Raw genomic sequence first — 6000 nt, 5'->3', positions numbered from 1 at the left:
CCTGATTCTTTGTTATGGTGGTGTAATTTTTTCTACATAAATTCTTGAATTCTCAATTCTCAACAGTGAAACATAATCTATTTTATGGTACATGGCTTTTTAAATATTTATGTGAAAAAACATTATGACACATGAAAATAGTAATACAACTCAAACCCCCAGTTGCATGTCTGTTAATGTTTAATCACAATAAAATGCTATAATTTAATCGAGATTAGCACTAACTGATGCATTTTGATTGCACAAAACAGAAATTTCAAGTGATAACACTGATTAAACTAACTGGTGTAAAAAAATTTGAATTCTGATTAGTTAGCATCATTTTAACGGCGATTAGCTGAAATGAAGAAAATTTGGTTGCACAAAGGTAAAAATAAAAAAATGATGCCAGTTAAACTGATCGACATAAAAAAATTTAACATGCCATTAACGTGGAATTAAATCCAACTAACGCCAACTAGGTACCAATTGATAGCTGTCTTCCAATTAGGTTTTGGTAAAAGAACTACAGAATTCAAAGTATAACCTAATATATGTATGAATTTCATCAGTTAATAAAATAGAGAAGTGTATTTAGCTGATATTAGCATTCAAATACGATTCTGATTTTTGAGGTCAGTTTTCAATCTGGTTCATTTGCAGATAGTACAACACTGGCGACAGACAGCAAATTTTTATGGCACATGGGTAATAAATAGTCACCGCTTCAATAACTTATCTCACTTTTGTGCCATTTGTTCATAACTTGCACCAGTTATAGAATAATAATATAAAATATAGAATAATGTAATAAGTTATAGAATAATAATATAAAAGATAGAATAATAATTCTATAACTGGTTTAAGGTTTTGGGTGCGACCCATCACACAGGGTGGATGCGAGCGTTTTCTGCATTATCTGACTCTGATTGACTGGAGCTTTCTGAAGGATCATCCTGATGCACAGCCCAATTTCACGGCCTTTTTTGATAGACTCCTGACTGGCTTCAACAACTGCTTTCCACTAAAACGTTTCCTCTCTGGAAGGCCTGGTAAACGTGGTGCACTGTAGATTACGGACGACCTTCTTGACCTGAGAGACCTGGTTCTTATGGCGTATGAGCGGTTTCAGGCTGATCGACTTCGGTCCTCTAAACGGACCTACATGGGACTGAGGAGATCATACTAGCGGGCTGCTCATGTGGCCAGGATGCGCTACAACTCTGAGCTGATTGACCAGGCACCCAATAGGTGCAAAGCAGCCTGGGGTATCATCAGGGCCGCTGCGGGTGTACCAGCTCCTGGTGCTGTTCCGGTATCTGCGGATGATCTTCACGACGCATGGACTAACTCTATTCGCAGTATCTGTGAGGGGATCCGAGCTTCCCCTGTGATGGCAGCGGATCTGCTCTTGGCTTCGGTTCGGTCCCCCGCTCTTTGGCTATTGGCGCAGTATTACTTGTGATGATGTCACTCAAGTTGTGAACTGTTTGAGCAACTCGGTTAGTAAAGACATTTATGGTATGACCAGTGCTACTATTAAGGATGTATTAGCTCTTATTGTTTCTCCAATGACTGTTTGTATTAATCTGTGTTTCCAGCAGTCTGTATTTCCTTCTCAGCTTAAAATTTCTAAGACAGTGCCTGTCTTTAAGAAGGGTGATAGGCATGATCCTACTAACTATAGGCCTATCTCCATCCTGCCTATTATATCAAAGATATTTGAAATCCTTATTGCTGAGCAACTCCTTGCTTATTGTGACCAGTGCGGCCTGTTTGCGAACACCCAGTTTGGTTTCAGGAAAAATAGATCCACCACTGATGCAGTAGATTTCCTGCTTTCCAAAATATTTGATAGGTTTGAGGCACGTGGACTTGCTGGGCTCACCTTGTGTGATCTCAGCAAGGCCTTTGATACAATGGATCATGCTATTCTCGTGGACAAGCTTAGGCATTATGGTGTGGGACCGTCTCCTCTCAAACTGATTCAGGCCTACCTGGGGGGTCACTGACAGGCGGTGCTGGCTAATGGAGTTCTCTCTGAGATCAGGGATTGTGTTGACTGTGGAGTGCCTCAGGGCTCTGTCCTGGGACCTCTGTTGTTTCTTATTTCAGTTAACGATATAGCTCATGTGGATGGCAGGTGTGTTGTCTGTTATGTGGACGACACCACCTTCTTGAATGCTGGTCGTGAGATGGGAGGACTGAGGGCAGCTATGGTGGAGACTGGGGCATTTGCATCAGACTGGTTCTCTGCCAATCGCTTCCTCCTCAATGAAGACAAAACTCAGTCTATTGTGTTCAGTCTCAGAAATGGGAATGAATACAATTTTGCCCCCATCAAACTGTTAGGGTTTACCCTTGACAGGAAGCTCTCTTGGGGCGAGCACATTGAGACAGTCTGCGCCAGGTTGAGCAGAGTGGTTTTCCTGCTGAGGGGTCTCAAATACAGTGTGCCACCTCATTATCTTGAAATGTGCTATTTTGGCTTTTTTCAGAGCGTGATTTTATATGGCCTCCTCCTCTGGGGTGGAGCCACAGATGTTGCCCGAGTCCTTCGTCTCCAGAAGAGGGCCCTGAGGATTATTTGTGGGGCTGGTAGATTAGCCCACTGTCGCCCACTCTTTATCAAAGAGAGGATCCTCACCGTCTTCTCCCTCTATGTTCTTTATACCCTTTGCAGAACACATGCAAACGTGGGGTTGCTCGTGACCCAACAGAGCTTCCACCCATACGAGACTAGGGGTAGACTCAGGCTGGATTGACTCAGCCACTACCAGAGGCTGAGCAGAACTCGGACTGGTCTGGCTCATATGTCTATCAGCCTCTATAATAGGCTGCCTCTGTTGGCCAGGGATCTGCCTGCTGTGCGGTTTCAAGGGGCTCTGAGGAGCCTGCTGACGGATCACCCTCTGTACTCACTCCGTGAGTTCTTTATGTTGGAGAGCAGTGTGGTGAGTGCCTATTTTTTTATTTGATTTCTGCCTCCGGGCAGTTGTTTTTCTTTTACATTTTTGATGTGTCCCAGTGGGCTTCACTTTTGTGATCCCTTTTATGGACCTATTTAAATAAATACTAAATACTAATGTTCAGAATAATAGCATCTGTTGGTTAAACTACAGTGTTGCCAGATTGTGAAACCATTAAAATCTTGGTTAGTTAACCGGAAAACTTAATCAGGATTAAAAACTAACCGATCTTTGTGGAACAGAAATGAATCTGTAAACTAACTCTGATTTGTTAATCGGAGTTAATGTCCATATTTAATAGACCTATGTGCAACTGGCCAAAAGAGTTTTAAAGCTTAATGCCAAAAATACCTTCTTTACATCAAAATTATGATACAAATGATGTTCTTAAATAACAATTAAATATGGAAAATTGAAACGAGACTGAAGAGAACAAAAAAAAAAATTATTCTTCATGAAATTTGAAAGAAGACTAGTTTTGGGACAAGCCTATTGTTGAACACCAAACGTATTCATATGATATTCGATAATGTTTCACAAATGAATGAAATTAATCAATTTTTGAAGCCAGAAAGGGAGAACTAACCTCATTCATAAAATATTCCACTGCAGGATTTACCCACCAAGTTTCTAATTATTAATAAAATAAATTGTATCAATTGAAGATGTAGGTTTAAATAAAGTTGGATAAGAGAGTGAGAATTGACAGAATCATGATTAAGCTGTAGTAGGTTGTGATGTACCAAAGGATTGTACAGCCCTCAAACTATAAATCAATAAAGCACTACAATCTTATCTAAGGTAGATAAATTATGGTTATCAAACCTACAGAGTATGAAACTAATGAACCAGTAATTATATACCTTTCAGGAATTTATCAACGGGAAAAAACCATATATGTTCGTATGTTTATTAATTTGATCAGTAATTCATTATTTGAAGGTTAGATTTGAACCAAAACATAACCCTAAAACAGACCAAAGCTAATTTGTCAACAAGTAGCCAATTGAGAAGGCAGTTCGACTATGATCGATCATAAAAATTATATAATATCAATTTTTTCATTTTTTATATTATAATTTCTATGCCGAATGGGCCTAGTTATTTATTTAATGAACTTTCATGAAGATATATTTGTTAGAAATATGAAAACAAATTAGCTTAGCTGATATATAATGTTTGAGGGTCAATATTTTAACATATAAAAAACCATATAAACAAAAAAAGACATATTTATTGTTTATTATGTCCATTATTATTACAAGCATGTATATTTCTATATGTCTACTTTATGTTATAGAAGCATGTCTATGTTCTACAAAATCATTAGCTAGCCTACCCTTTGAAGTAATTTAACAAATGCATATCACCATAGATGAATTTTATTATTTATTTGTATATTTTTATAATTATATGGGACTAAATGATAATTTAGAACAATTTACAATCAGGAATTTTGCCCCATTTAAAAGCTTTAAAGTTGGACACATTGACACCACCCATTCAGCGTATTGGTTACATCACAGAAACTGAACAATCCTGAATTAGTATGTAAATTTGGCGAGATAAATTTCGAGGAAGAAACTCAAGTAGAAATTAGAAGAAGAAGACTCAAGACCATTTTGCGGAAATCACCTGTGGGATACAGACCTAGTCCATATACTTAATTGTTCAAAAGCTTTAATTTCTGTTTTAATGTAATTTAATCTTTGTCTTTCTGTTTTAAAAAGTTGTTCTAAAGTTCCTACAATAATCTGTAATATTAATTTTTACAATTTCATTTAAATAAACCCTGAAATTATAATAGTGAGGTCTGTTCGATGTTTTTCAACACGCGGAAGGATCCAGCCGGAACGATATATTCTATGGCCGAATATACTTCGAAAACAAAACACGGGAACAAAAGTCTACATAAGTTATTCAAATATATAAAAGGGGATCCCCGTTAATCTACGAAAATTACACAGCGTATAAATTCGTCCATTTGAGAAAAGTCATGACTATAGGTTTAAGGGTATAAAGTTTTCATAAATGATTTTTATTGTATCAAATAAATTTAAATATCCATGCTGTACTTAGCCAAAAGGTCCACTTTCCATAGGCGAAACCCCACCCTGATAATAATTTAAACTATTCATTTATTTTATTTTCTGAATTATAATTTTGTATTAACTTATTTTGCCTATTTAACTAGTGCAGTTTATGACCCTTTCCAAGGGCTATCACCCATTTCATTCAATTAAAGAGTACCAAATTTTCACATAGTATCTGTAATTTGAAGATTCAAATCTGCTATCACTCAATATTCATTCTGTATCAGTTAGAAATCATAATTTGTAAAATCGGTTCATTAATTTATTCAATATTTTGCTGTAAAAGAATATCTTTCAGAATATATCCATATTACTGTTTCATTGAACTGGGTTTACTTCATTACACCTCCAAATTCGTTCTTTCTTGACTGACACATATTGATCGTGCAGGACATATCCTGTCTCACAATAGTCAGACATTATCGAGTATAGTATCTATCATTAGACTATTATTTCTCCTGGTGGTGAATGGTAGTTGATATTCTTATCAAATAATAAATCACTTTATTGGGAATATCCCGCAGAATCAAATAAAAAATCGACTACCACTAGCAGGGGTGCCCAGCCCCCCCCAAGGGCAATGGCGCATGCCCCCCCAATCCAAGTGTAATGCCCCCCCCCCAAAGTATCCCAATTCCCAACCCTTCAGTTTTTAACATTAGTCAGAGTATGACAGTAAAATTCATATCTTACATTCTAATCTTCCAAAGGACATTATTTACCTTTGTTCTTGTGAGGAATTCTTTCTGTTTTCATAATATTGTAAAAATGTATACCATCGTTTCTTATTTCTTTTAAATAGAAATAAAGTATCTTTTTGATATTATTTTTGAGACTAGCAATGCACACGTTCTTGTTCGGGGCATCCCATGAAGGGGCATCAGAAATAAGGATAGATACATCTCATACCACAGCTCATTCTTCTAAGCTTTTCAAGGTAGGTAGTCTAAAAGTATGTT

General features: G+C 37.0%; 2 protein-coding genes across 2 annotated transcripts in view; both read right to left on the bottom strand.

Moving 5' to 3' along the window:
- LOC111060672 (gastrula zinc finger protein XlCGF17.1-like) overlaps positions 1-6000 on the bottom strand; it is a 458016-nt gene that overhangs the window by 375276 nt on the left and 76740 nt on the right. The gene's annotated exons all lie outside the window — the stretch shown is intronic.
- Positions 1276-6000, bottom strand: part of LOC120354203 — an 18681-nt gene continuing 13956 nt past the window's right edge. The window contains exon 4 of the mRNA XM_039440869.1: positions 1276-1286. The gene's annotated coding sequence lies outside the window, so the exon portion shown is untranslated. The remainder of the gene's footprint in view (positions 1287-6000) is intronic.

Source organism: Nilaparvata lugens, chromosome 14 (assembly GCF_014356525.2).
Source record: "Nilaparvata lugens isolate BPH chromosome 14, ASM1435652v1, whole genome shotgun sequence".
NCBI classification, from domain to species: Eukaryota; Metazoa; Arthropoda; class Insecta; order Hemiptera; family Delphacidae; genus Nilaparvata; species Nilaparvata lugens.
Note: the sequence above shows the minus strand (reverse complement) of the source record. Positions and strands in the feature narration are given on the sequence as shown.